Here is a 14,998-nt window from a genome sequence, read left to right as displayed (position 1 = left end):
GTGATGATGAAGCAACTGCAAGAGGAATCAAATTAGTATGGTAATAAGATATGATAGTATTCTTTGGCATCATACAAAAATTAAATTAATAATCAAGTTCTTTAACACTTCAAAAAGGGAAATTGACATTGATGGCTATTGTTTACATTTGTTACTTTTGAAGTTAGTTTCAAGAGACTCACATAACTAATTCACAATCAATTAATATAAAATATTAATTGAAGACATTAGTTATTTAATTTTATTATGACTTACACACACACACACACACACACACACACACACACATAATAGAGGGAGGAATCGGTCAAATATTGATAATAAGCTTCATTATAGATTTGTAAATGGAAGAGATTACAAGCTACTAATGGCAGACCCAAATGCAAAATGTGATATGCAAGGACCAGACTTAGTATTCATTGTGACCCAATCAAGTTAAATTCAAAAGTCTAGACTTTTGAGATCCTACTCATATGAAGCTAGTAAACATTCAAATGCATTGCCAATATCCCCCATAAAGATGTTGATCAATGCTATCAACAAGCACATATTTAATCATCACAAATATTTAGGTTGAAGTCTTTATTCAAGATTTTGATAACACAAATACAATTGTGATGCTTGTTAGAATGAAGCCTTTTAATTGTTCTAAACTCTCTGTGATGACAACGTCTTTATGAGACATTGCTAACAAATATTGAATCCTATTTAAATTAATTGTAATTTCATCTAATGAAAATGCAAAGAAGGAAGCGGCTTCCCAATATTGATAATGGCCTCGAAGATTGATAATTATCTTTTTGAATGAGGAAGAAAAGAAGCAGACCTTTCTGATAAAGAAGATCATAAATCCATAATGAACATGAAAGTCTTGATCATGAGTGAGAATGAGTACGAGGACAAAATGTAGAAGATTTCTTGACAAAAAGCATGTGAAATTTAATGAATAGCAAGAAGAAAAACCATAATGCAATGAGCATGTACTTTCACAGCATGAAATAGTAACCAAACTCTAAATTAGCATATTGGAGGCTCAAGAGTGAAATCTCAGAGTCAATGAGTATAACATGAGAGTAGTAAAATAGAGCAACAAAAAAACTAAAGATATAAACATAATTGAACATATGTCAATCATATATTGGCTTTGATTTATACAAATAATTGTGTCCAAGTTACAAATGATCATGGACCAAACCCTATAACACTCCCAATTTCCCATTTAAGGAAAAACCCTAAAACATGGATGAATTTCATAAACATAACTATTAAAGCCAAAATGGGAGTATTTTTTAGCATTAGATGTCAAAGGCAGAGTAGAGAGACAAAATATATATTTTCTCCTAAATAATAAATGGACGAGTGAATTTAGATAACTCAAAATAAATAAAAAATCATACTTTCAACAATTTTTGGGATTGGATTGGTTTTTGCCATTCTTCCTTTTGCAAAAAATCATAGAAGAGACATCGATCACAAGGGTAAGGCAAGTTATATATTCATTCCTGAATTGTAAATGAAGAAATTAATTGAAAACGCCAGTAGATCTAGGGCATAAAAAAATTCATACCAATGCCAATATAGGGATACTCGTGACACGACTACTTCCAAAATATATTTATGTTTTCTAGTTTTGGCTTATTTTATTGCTTCAAATTTCATGGTAAGATGTTTTAATGTTTTTTTTTTTTCCTTATGTCTTTCATAATTTTGAAATATTGATGTTTACCATCAAAATTTTGACCAAATCAGTCTATTTTGTTAAAAAAAAGAAGCAAATTTCACAATATGTTCCCCAATGTCGAAAAGTTTCATCGAAAAATAGGTCTTAATGTACTAGTGCACCTTTAAAATTGTTTATCTTCTTGGTTTAAACTTTTCAGTAGACATACTAGTAGATGCTTAAGTAGTATAGTTTATATATTTTCAAAGAACATTATGCAATACAATAGATACTTCGCTACTTATAGCTCAAATTTTATGCTATCTCGTGATAATTTTGCATTTGTTACTCATAGATATGAGGGGTTGAATACTTTGTTTTTGATATTAAGGGAAGGGTTGTTAAAGTGCTAGTATTGACTTGTTGTTAATGTGTTGTTGACTGGTTTATCCATGGTGATGTACTGAGAGCCAACCCATTTATTTTGACTTCTTTTACTATAAAAAATAAATAAAAAAGAAACAATTTTTTTAAGAAGTAAAATTCATATTCTTACTGATTCCAATAGTACAAGATGAGAGAATTTATATCACTAAGAATTATTTTACATACAAAATATTTCTAAAACTTTTTAAATTTTAAATTTTACATGTTATTCTTACCTACATAACCTTTCTTAAACTATTTATTATTTCAAATTATAATTTTATAGATCATTATATTAGATTATTTCCCTATCATTATATTAGATTATTTCCCATTAAATTTGTAAAACTTGTTTTCTTTATCCTATAAAAGCTACATTGTAATACACTTCTTTAAAAATTATTTGTTTCTAAATAATTCGTTTAACAACTTTCTATTTTTCTCATTTAAACTTATTACTATATAACATTAAAAAAATATAATATCTTTTGCCAATAACAAAAAGCAGGGACTCGAGCTCTTGTTAGATGCAATTTGTTGTGTAGAAAAGTTATCTCTATTACTCACCACATCAGCTCCCAACCATAACTCATGAATATGTTAACAGTGATATTTTAATGGTGAGAATATATATATATATATATATATATATATATATATATATATATATATATATATATATATATATATATATATATATATATATATATATATATATATATATATATATATATATATATATATATATATATATATATATATATATATAAGGCTCATGTTTTGATTCTTCTCAAGGTATGAATACAATGAAATTTGCATGACTGCCGAGACTCTAAACTTATGTTGAAGAATGGATGCTTCAGAAGCTGTGAGGTTGTCCATCTCTTTCTTGCATCCTTTTCAAGATGCTAGAGAAAGACTTGAATGCAAGTGGCTATTTTGTTGAATGATAAGTACTTTATAAAAATGAATAATAGAGGAGGGTAGTAAATTTAATAGGCATATGTGTTGCAATTGGTGTCTCTATAGGAGATGGGAAGAGAGAAGACTTTGAAGAAAATAGATACTCAAATCTCTTATAAATCAATCTATGACTGTTAAGGGTCAAGATTGTCTAGAAGAATCTAGAGAAGAGGCTTCCTAAAGCCTTCCATTGTACAATCCATATTAGATGTAGAACATTCTAGGATATAGAATACTCTAGAAAAGGAGTTTCTAGATTTTGGTATTACATGTATAAATATGTGATGTACACATACAAGCTATGTATTGTTAGAAGATATTTGAAGGTCTGATGTATGTAAGCAAGCTAGATTAATATATTGTTGTTTATCAGTTATATATCTTTGTTTTTTGGCTCTGATTTGTCCTACTTTCTACATTACAACAGTTATTACTTTGGTTTTTATGTTGTTTATGACCTATTTTGACATGGTATCAAAGCTTAGGCTAAGCTAGAAATAGATTTTTGTGTGCTTCAGCTAGAGATTCATTTAAAGGTTTAGCTAGAGATTCATCTAGAAATATCTCTAGAGAGATTTGGTGCAGGAAATACATTGTTGGAAGTGGTTTGTTTGCAAGGCTGATTTTTTTTAAATGCTAACATGGGCTCTTCAAATGAAGTTTTGCCTATATTTGATGGAAATGGTTTTGCAGATTGGAAGATTGTAGTCAAGAATGCTTTGAGAGAAAAGGCCTTATTGAAGATAGTGAATAAGAAGATTGGAGAACCCCAAACTAATAAAGAAAAAGAGATTTGGAGATGCAAGTTGGAGCAAGCTAGAGGTATTATTTGTAAAGCTTTAAGCCCCAATCTCAATAGAAGGTTTGTTGATATTGATGATCCAATAGTGTTGTGGGATAATTTAGAAAAAGATTATAAAGATGCTAATATTGCTAGCACATTTAGCATAGAGAAAAAATTGGTGAATTTGGATCCATCCTATTTTGAAAAAATGACTAATTATTTTAGTGAAGTTACTTTTTTAAATGCTCAACTAAAGAAAATAGGTGTTGAATATGCAAAGAAAGATTTTTAGTTAATTGCAATGGTTGAAAGTAAGCTCTCTCAACCATACAAGGTATTTAAGGAGTCAAGGAAAAGGATTATTCATCTAAATCCTAATACTCCACAACAAAATTTTGATCAATTTTGTAAGTCTGTTATAGATGGAGAAGCCCAACTTATTAAAGAAGGATATACTAAGAAAAATCATGCATATGCAGTTAGAAGTAAGTTTGTTATAAATGATGGAAAGAAGAATTGGAGAGGATATAATAAATTTCATAATAATGAGAGTTCTAACCATTTGCTTAGAAATGATGGTGTAGAGAAACAAGGTGGAAAAAAACCATTATTTGCAGGTATTGTCGTGGTGAAAATCACATGGAGAAATTCTGTTTTAAAAAGAAGGACAATGAAAAGCAGCAAAACAAGTCTAAGCAAGGAAAGTTTAAGGATGACAAGAAGGATAGATACAACTTTGTAGCCATCTCCCAAAAAAGAGAAGATAAAACAAGTAAGGAGATAATTGCTACACTTGAAATAAAATATAATGTTGGGGAGGGCGGGGTGTACTTTGCTTCAGATTCTATTAAAGAATGAATTTTAGATTTAGGTGCATCATTTCACATGACTGGAGATAGATCTTTGCTTACTAATTTTTATGAAGGAAAGAATTCAAATCAAAATATTACTATTAGCAATAAAATGAAACTGTCGGTTATAGGTATAGGAAGTGTTAATGTAACAAATGGATCTTTGAATTTTTTTTTATTGGTTGAAGGATTAGGGGTGAATCTAATTTCAGTATACAAAATAGTTCAAGCTGGATACGAGTTTGTTGTTACTACTGATCAAGTCATTGTTAGAGATAGAAAAGACCCAACCAATATAATTGACATTGGTAGAATTGATCATGAAGAAAGTCTTTTTAAATTTGTGGTATTTGCTGATGAAGATTTTAAACACTCTCATGCTTATATTGCTCAAGTTGATTATATGTCAAAAACTTTGGAATGCTAGACTTGGACATATCAATTAAAGGAAATTGCAAGATATGGTTAGAATGGATATGATTAAAGGGTTAACAAAATTCTCACCATCTAAAGGAGTTTGTGAAGGATGTGTGCTAGGGAAACATCACCAAGATCCTTTTGATTTAGGTAAAGCATGGATAGCCAATCATCCATTACAACTCATTCATAGTGATTTATGTGAACCAGGCTATCCCTCACTTTCGAGTGCCAAGTATCTCCTCACTTTTATTGATGATTATAGTAGGAGAGTATGGGTTTATTTCATTGAGGGAAAGAATGAGGTACTTGAAGTTTTCCAATAATTTGAGGCTTTAGTTAAGAATCAATGTGGGTAAAGAATTAAATGCTTAAGAACAGATAAAGGGGGTGAGTATTGTAACTATGCATTTGAGTCATTTTGTGAGAATTGTGGAATTAAATTGCAAAAGGTAGTACCATATACTCCTCAACAAAATGGCGGGGGGGGGGGGGGGGGGGGGATGCTGAATGAATGGATAGAACTCTTCTAGAAATAGCTTGTTGTATGTTGCATTTTAAAAGTTTACATAATAAATTTTGGGGTTTGGTTGTTTCTTGAATTGCATATAATGTGAATAGAGTTCCAACTAAATCCCTCACAAATATCACCCCTGAAGAAGCTTGGAGTGGTCTAAAACCCCACATTGGTTATTTTAAAGAATTTGGATGTATTGCTTGGGCACATATTCTTGATGAAAAGAGGAAAAAGTTATAACCAAAGAGTCACAAGTGTTTGTTTATGGGTTATAGTGAAGAATCAAAGGCTTATAGGTTATATGATTTGACGACAAATAAGGTATTTGTTAGTAGAGATGTAAAGTTTGATGAGCATTCACAACTTACAACAACAATTGCTTCTCCTATTTTAGAAAAAAAGTGAAGACTGTATTGATGAGGATGACGTATGCATTGCTGATACAAATGGAACTACTAATGGTTTTGATCAGCCATTATTTGAAGGTAGTGATAATGAAGAAGATGTTTCTCCAACTAGACAAAAGACAATCTTGGAAGAAATCTATAGGCAAGGCTAGAAAATCCAAGGAAGGAATGGTTGTGCTCTCATGGCCAAAGCATTGCAAGCAAATGATCCAAAATCCCATGAGGAAGCTCAAGGGAAGAAAGAATGGGAGCAAGCCATGAGAGAAGAATATAATGCATTAATGGAAAAAAACTTGGGAACTTGTATCTCAACCCCAAGGTAAGAATGTTATTGGTTACAAGTGGGTTTACAAAACAAAATTTAGATCAAATGGTGATATAGAGAAATTCAAGGCTAGATTGGTTACTAAAGGATTTAATAAAAAAGAGGGTGTTGATTATGAAGAAATATTTGCTCTTGTCATTAAAATGAACACAATTAGAGTTATTTTATCTTTGGTTGCAAGTCTTGGGTGGCATGTTCATCAAATGGATGTAAAAAATGCTTTTTTAAATGGAGATTTATATGAAGAAATCTATATGGATCAACCTCCAAGTTTTATAGATCAACAACATCCTAATCATGTTTGCAAATTAAAGAAATCACTCTATGGACTTAAGCAAGCACCAAGAGCATGGAATGAGAAGATTGATAGGTATTTTCAACTTCATGGGTTGAAAAAAACATAAAGTAGATCCAAATCTTTATGTGAAGCAGGTCAAAAATGACATCATCGTTGTTGCAGTTTATGTAGATGATTTACTCATTGCTAGACCAAATATTAGTTTAATCAATGATTTGAAATCGACTCTCAAATGGGCATTCTATATGATTGATTTGGGTGAACTAACTTATTTTCTTGGCTTGCAAATTAGCAGGCTTCATGATGGGTTGTTCATCTCTCAAACAAAATATTTTTTGGATCTTTTAGAGAAATTTAAAATGCTTGATTGCAAGCCAACCCCTACTCCTTTCCAATCCAAAGTCAATCTTACTAAGGGATGCACCTCCAAGAAAGTAGATCCTACTCTATATCAACATCTTGCTAGTAGCTTGGTTTATCTACCTCATTCTAGACTAGACATTTGTTTTGTATTCAATATGGTATCTTGATTTATGTAGAAACCTAAAGAAAGTCATTGGACTGCCAAGAGAATTTTGCGATATGTTCGTGGAACAATGTACTATGGCATACATTACAATTATAAGTCCCCAATTTCTTTGCTTGGCTTTACTGATTCAAACTAGGCGGTGATATTGATGATAGAAAATCTATTGGAGGCTATATTTTTCAGCTTGGCTCAAATCCAATCACATGGAGCAGCAAAAAACAAGCAACTAAATCACTATCTTCTTGTGAAGCAGAATATAGAGCAACAAAAGAAGTGGGAAAAGAAGTGGTTTGGCTTCGACATCTTTTATGTGAGGTTGGCTTTGAACAAAGTTCAACTACTACTTTGTATTGTGATAATCAAAGCATTATACAAGTTGAAAGCAATCTTGTTTTTCAAGCTAAAACAAAGCATATTGAATTTTGCTCACTATATTAGGGATCTTGTTCAAGAAAATATTGTTCATCTTCAATTTTGTTCAAGTGAAGATCAAACAACAGATATATTTACCAAGAGTATGCTTGAGGCTAATTTTTTCAAGCTATGGAGTATGCTCGATATTATTGAGGTGAACATTAAGGGGGAATATTCATATAATGTTCCCCTCTTCCTCTCTTTTTTGTATTTTTTTTAGCCAATCTTAAGTGGCGATGTTAAGGGTTAAGATTGTCTAGAAGAATATAGAGAAGAGGCTTGCTAGAGTCTTCTATTGTATAGTCCAGATTAGATGTAGAACATTCTAGGATATAAAATACTCTAGAAAAGGAGTTTCTAGATTTTGGTATTATATGTATAAATATGTGATGTGCACATACAAGCTAAGTATTGTTAGAAGACATTTGAAGGTCTGATTTATGTAAGCAAGCTAGATTAATATATTGTTGTTTATCAATTATATATCTTTGTTTTTTGGCTCTGTTTTGCCCAACTTTCTACATTACAAGAGTTATTACTTTAGTTTTTATGTTGTTTATGACCTGTTTTAGCAATGACCATATATGTGTGTATTCAAAAGATCTAATAATTATTTTTATTTTTTCTTATGTATTTATAATAGAAATGATATACATAATGTAAAAGAGCAATTTCTCTAAAAAAAATGTTTTAATCATTTTATCCTTATTTAATATTAATATTTAATATATAAATTAAATCTAAAAAATTTAAACAATAATAATTTTCATAAATATAGTTTATTGACTAAATAGAAATTAAGATAACATAGAAAACCCATCCAATCCCTATTTAGTCAACTTCAATTATATACTACATACCCATGGCAAATAAATCTTTCCGCTAACAGGAATACTTCTTCTTATTGTTGGTGTTCGCTGGACAATATAGATTCCACTCCCACCATAACCATACAAATAAAGCCGTTGAACAAATTTGGGAACTACCTATCGGCTGGGGCATCTCCGGATGCAACGGCTCAATTATAAAGTGAAATGAAAAGTCGGCATCTGCCATGGGCTCGGCTTCGTTAACAACTGTAAATTGGGAAGTCGGTGTGAAGGCGAAGTGAAGCATTGAAACACTCCGAACACGCTAACCTCTACACAACCTCCTTCAACAACAAATGATTTCATGTATAAGCAAAAACAAGTAAGATCTTTCTAAAGTTTTAACGACTCTGCAATATCTTTCAATAATACGAAATTTCAGAAAAGGATACAAATTTTTAGCTTTGTACTCACCGTCTCCAGCTTTGTCGAACAGATATCTGCTCGTCCGTTAGTTGCTCGGCCGCCATTCTACTTCTGTAGAAGCAGTTTTTTCTTGAGCGAGCCGGGGCATTTATTTAGGCAGGTAAGTAATTACAGAACATTATTGAAAGTTGTCAGACTTTTTCAGTAAAAGTAAATGAGAAGTAATGAACAAGGAAGAATTTCAGAACGTAAGGATCAAGTTTGTGGATTGCAACGTGAAAAGGGCAAAACAAAAAATGAACGCTTCAGATCCTTTCAATGGCCGTCCTCCTCTCTGCAAGATTTGTGATCGTTGGATTGAACACTGAGCTTCTTCAGCTTTAAATAGGAATCGCCTACGGCGTAATAATAATAACAAGACTAATGTCTAATTTGTGGCAGGTGATAGAGACGAAGAGATGGTGCAAATATTTATGAGAATGTCCGTATACGTTTTGCTTGTGTTCAAAGTTTTAGCATATCGAACAGATAAAGAACAAACCACGGTCAAAAGAAAAAAGGGTGAAAAACAATGGCATAAACACAAATTTATGATCATTGAGCTTTTCTGAATCATTCATCATATTCACACTGAAATAAGATTGATCGATCGATGCATTTGCATCTCCGGGTCTATATTTGTAGTGTATGTGCAGCAGACAAGCAAGGAAGTAAGAGAGATTGAGTTCATATGGCAATAAAGGAGAAGAGCTCGCTGGGATGGATCGAGTGGATACGGGCCCTGCTAGTTGTCCTTTATGATATTATTTTTCAGAGAATTCTGGCACGCCACCTTAAAAACCCTTTGCAGCTACCACCCATGAATGGTGTAACCTGCATTGTAACTGGTGCTACAAGCGGAATAGGTCTAGAAATAGCAAAGTAAGTTATACCCATCTTATCTTCAGCTTGATTTTTCTTTATTAATTTAATTAGATCCATGCACCTAAAGAAAATGGGCACCTTGGTCAGATTCTAACATTTTGTTTCTTTTTTATTTATTGTTGTTATGGTGAATTAATGTTGTTACAGGCAACTAGCAGAAGCAGGGGCACATGTTGTGATGGCATGCAGGAATACTAAGGCTGCACACGATTTGATACAGAAATGGCAGAAGGACTGGTGTGGGAGGGAGGTCCTCTTGATGTAGAAGTGTGTATAAATATTCTTTTCTTAATTTACAAACAAGATTTTAAAATATCATAACCATGTTTTCAGAATCTTAATCTCTCATACAGCCGTCTTGATGTGTTCTGAAGTTTGAAGAAGAGTATAGTTTCCAACATACCACTTTGGGAATTATTTATCTAAGTTTTAACAAGACTAAAGTTCCAAAATGCCACTTTGGGCATACGAACGTTGGCTTCTAGTTTATTTATCCCCCTCATCCTCGAAAATGCTTGCGATTCTTTTAAAGCAGCAGTTAATATTTTTGAGCCTATCCAAATCCTTTAGATGCCATAACCTTCGCATATGTTTGTTGGGGTTTAGTAAAACACATTACCCAGTAATAGGATTTTGAACTTGACTCTTACGAGTGTTCCCCATTTCCAATGCACCTGAAACCCTTAGACATGATGACTAGCACTATGCCAAAGAGTTCCTTTTTATCAACCATCAACTAAGCTGTTGTTTCTGTTCGGGTAGTATATTGAGCAGGACAGGCCATTTCTTGCCCGATCACATACTCTATTATAATTTTGAATGTTGTAAACTTAAATAAAAAAATCAGCTTCTAAGGCTATGCTATGATGGAGAACTTCAATTGGAGTTTGAGGGGTCTCTCTTGATTGGAAAGTGACCGATGGTCTGCTTCAGACTCCAAATGCTATTAGCTCAATAAAACAACAAACGTATGTTCAGATTAGAAACTATTATATTCCACTAAAGGCACGAAAGGGGCAACTGTCCACAAAGATCAATTTCACATTCAGCTTACAAGGTCTATACTAGGGTGTTCACAAAACCAAATGCGGGTATGGTGCCAAAGTAGATTGATCTAAGAAATAAATATAATTATAGCCACAGCAGTCACTTAGATAGCTAGCAAAAGATTTGTTAGCAGTCCAATATATGAGGTGAAATTGTAGCATCACAACTATGCATATGTTGGTGAACAGATTTGTCTCCCACTCTTATTACCTTACGATATTAACTCTATTACCTTCTTTTGGAAACAAATTTGATCATTCAACAGTTGGGTAAGTACACAATGGTTACTTCCCACTGAATTTTGAAAAGGTACAGCTCCCTCACACAGATTTTAAATGAATCTATGCTAATCTACATATCACACGTGCAATTTTAACTGGAAAGTATGTAAGGTTGCTCACATTACTCTTGGGTAAGTAGCTTGGTTCAATAAATACATAGAATCAATCACAAGTTCAGAAAATCAAAGTTTTCTATCTCTCATGAATTGAACAAATGTCACAAGTAACTATACATTTAATCAAGTGTGAAATGCCCACCTACTCTGAACCGATCAAGATAACACAAGACACGAAATGTAATATTCACAAAGGAACATTCATCTCATGAATCTGGACTCAAAGATCAAAGTTGTTTCCATATGTTAATTTATATTACTAATTCTCAAAGACAGAGATATTGCAGTCTCCAAAATAGGCAGGTTCATTTCATTTTATCAAAAAAAATGTAAACTAGCTATTAGCACTGCTATCCGTAATGTCTATTCCCAAAATTTATACTTAATGCTCTAGCATATATAGTTTTTGAAGCAGCCTGGAGGTCTCCTTGAAAACCCAACGTCCTGGCAATAACAAGAAACAGTTAATAAAACTAAACATTGTCAAAAGGACACGTCCCCAAAGTTTAACGAACATGGTAACTTTCTAATAATTAACTAGATAGATAAATCTGGTTCTGCCTCCTTTGCTCGATCTTCCTCCATTGTGCTGTCATGAGTGAGCTTCCAACCTTGATATGTGCCCACGAACTCTTGTATTGCAGGTGCATTAGGGTTAGTTAGACTTGGCAGCTATGCCCTCCAAGTGTCTTTTTCCCATTTAAGTTTCACAATCTGATTAACATATTTAGGCAATTGGTTGACACAAAGACACAAGATGAGTTTGACATGTGCAACCTTAGTGAAATTATCTACCGTTTGATTCTTTTCTTCTTTGATAGCTGTCATTGTTGTTTCAAAGGTTTTCATCAATTTTTTTGCATCTTGATTTCCTTCTTTGTATTGTAGGATACCTGCGGGGTTAATAATTTTCATGTTTGGGACCATACTATCGTGCATCTCTTAGTCTTCCCTTTCAATAACTTGAACCCCTGAAATAGCATCTTTGAACATAGATCCTCTCCAACCTATATTCTTTTTAAGGACATACAACACACATTCATCAACTATTTTCAAAAAAATTTTGTCTAGGAATTTGAGTGCTTTGTACCTTTTGACTTCTAAGATTTGCGTAACTACAGCAACCCACTCACCTTCATCAGCTTTCCAACTTGGAATCTGTGTTTGTATCTTTCCCAACAATGCCTTTGCATCATTGAAAACAATGTTGGACTCTTATGTGAATCTATTCCTATCTTTCGTTATTCTGTCAATCCAATCATCCATTGTTATAGCTAGTGCTTTACCTAATTGAATTTGACTTAATAACCTTCTGCTGTTTGGGGAATTTGGATCAAAGCTTGTGGTGGCTAAGCTAGGGGCAATGGTCCAAAGTTGCTAAATGGGTCTATGTGCTCTTCCATGGTAGTTATAATTTGATTGAGTTGCTTCTTATCTTGGCTGTCGTAAGATTGTGTCACCATATGCTGTGCAGAGTACTCAAACAAGTGATCTTTTGTATCTCTTTTCAGAATCCCCAAATCTACCTTAGTCATTTTAAAGTTGCCAATATCCAAATTCAAGGCTCCTTTGGGCTTATACACGACAACTTCTATAGTTACCCTCCCAGTCTTCGGATCCGTTGCCATTCTTGTGGGGTTCTTTACTCTCTTGGGTTTAGGGACTTTTGTCATGTATTTACCTACCACGTCCTTGATAGGTATGGAGACTTGCATTAGGCTACGCTTCTTGCTTATAGAGTTAGTCAACTATTGCGACATTGAACGAAAGGTTGTTTTCTCCCTTACATGCTTAGCAAGTGTGAATGGAGTCTCTCGTACAGGGGCGATGCTATCAAGCATCTCTTGACTTTGTTGCTCATGATCCAATGAGGGGGAACCAGGTTCCTTTTCTTTGTCCAAATCCACAAAGACTGCGTTCTGTGTGGCCATTTTGTTGTGTTTTTGAACCGAGTTCTAGACTTGGTTTTCTGTATGTCAGAATGATCTGCAACAGGTTCAAAATCTTGCTCACCAGAACTAGCCCTTTTGCCTGGGAGGTATACTCTACCTATATCATCAATTGAGAGAGACACATTAGAAGCACTGACAAGGAAATACATAGGACTTCTATCTGACTATTCTGATTGAACCATTTGTGTTCTTTTTTTTTTGCTTTTCCGTTTCAACAAGGTTATAATATGTCTCATAATAGCTCTAGCCCTCTGATAGATGTTGTCTTCTTCCTCCTTGGTCCAATCAATCATAAGCAATGATACTTCATCTTGATTTTGATACCCTGGTTCAACAATGTCAGAACCATCATCTTCCACTCCTATGTTCATTCTCAACTGCATAGTGGAAACTTGGGACAAAAGTAACTTGGAATGATCCCTTTTGTCAACCTCTTTTTCGTTTGGACAATCTTCCCAAAGGTCTTCTAAATGGGGAGCCAACACTATCTGCTATGCAGAGGTTTGATTGGCTTGGGCTCTTTGAAGGACAATTGAACGAGTGACTCATGAATACCGCCGAGATTTTTCGTCTCGTCAGTTCCTCGAGAAATCAATAGCAATAAATCCTCCTCACCATAATATGGACTCCGAGTTCCTATGGTAGAGCATGAGGGCCGGTCTCTAGCTATAGAACTCCTACTATACTATAAAGGGGGTGCTCGTGCAATTCCAGGGCTTGTCTGGTGAACCCTTTTTATCAAAACCTTTCTTGTCATAATAATTTATGAGTTTAAAATTGCGCAAATCACATCCAATACTTAGTGCATCCTCCATGAATCTGAATGCAATGCAACCTAACTGCATAGGGAAAACCATCTCCCATTTCTCCTCAAGTAGAAACTTTCTAGCCATGAAAGAGAGTTGTCCACACACTCCACCAACACAAAGCAATCTAATTCATGCCTTGGAAGCCTTATGGGGTCATCTTCAAAACCGCCAACTTGAATATAGTTGAACTTAGTGAATTGAATATAAAAACTGCCATACACTTGAACCAAGTTTTGAGCCTCTTGTGGCATTCTTCTCCATGGAGTCCTAACTAGTTCAAGACATAATTTCCCCATGAACACATCATGCACCTTCCTATAATTCTCAAGGGCTCTGTTTTTCTGCAGCATGGGATAATATTCATAGATAGTGATGTTATTCCAAAGTTCATGTGGAATACCAATTAAATTCTAAGTACAAGCTAGGTAGTACATTAGGTAAGAAGACATGTAGATATCTTTCTTGACCACCTGTGATAACTTGAGTTGTTCTCTCAACAAACCCGCTAAGAGTTCTCCCCAATCCATGTATTGTTTACCCTCTAGAATTATTTTGACATAAAAATTCATCCAGTCCTCAAATAAGAAGGCTTTAGGGGAACCTCTTACCCTATGTAACAGTACTACCAAGTCATGGATATATGGCTTCATGTGGTCTTTGTTCAGGCTTTTTAGCAGACAAGAACCCCCTTTATAAAACTTTTTGGTCTAGTTTCTTGTGATCACACTATGATGCTTTTTAGTTAGTTCGTTGAACTTAGCCAAGGACTAGTTAGGGGTAAATTCTAAGAAAGCTTGTTCAAGAATTTTTAACACAAACATTATTGTCTCTCTATTGATGGGAATTAGAGTTTCACTATTGTTTTTCTTGATACACGTAGCATTAATGTCGTAGTTGTTTGTGCATTCTTGGATTAGTTCAGGGCTTACAACTGCAAGTGGAAAAGCCGTAGTTTGAGGCAACTCAATAGGATTTCAAGAGAAAAATGCTCAGCTAATTGGTTAGAAACTCTATTATTTATCCTTTCTATGTCTACCCCCTTT

General features: G+C 33.7%; 1 pseudogene across 1 annotated transcript in view; it reads left to right on the top strand.

Annotated features, from left to right (window-relative positions):
- The first annotated feature begins 8,280 nt into the window (after nucleotides 1-8,280).
- Nucleotides 8,281-14,998, top strand: part of LOC149553456 (dehydrogenase/reductase SDR family member FEY-like) — a 123,712-nt pseudogene continuing 116,994 nt past the window's right edge. The window contains exons 1-4 of the transcript XR_016353076.1: nucleotides 8,281-8,782; nucleotides 8,897-9,747; nucleotides 9,898-10,011; nucleotides 11,610-11,616. The product of XR_016353076.1 is annotated as a dehydrogenase/reductase SDR family member FEY-like (transcript). The remainder of the gene's footprint in view (nucleotides 8,783-8,896; nucleotides 9,748-9,897; nucleotides 10,012-11,609; nucleotides 11,617-14,998) is intronic.

This window comes from Cupressus sempervirens, chromosome 6, assembly GCF_028749045.1.
Source record: "Cupressus sempervirens isolate cs-2001-9-10 chromosome 6, ASM2874904v1, whole genome shotgun sequence".
Taxonomy (NCBI): domain Eukaryota; kingdom Viridiplantae; phylum Streptophyta; class Pinopsida; order Cupressales; family Cupressaceae; genus Cupressus; species Cupressus sempervirens.
Note: the sequence above shows the minus strand (reverse complement) of the source record. Positions and strands in the feature narration are given on the sequence as shown.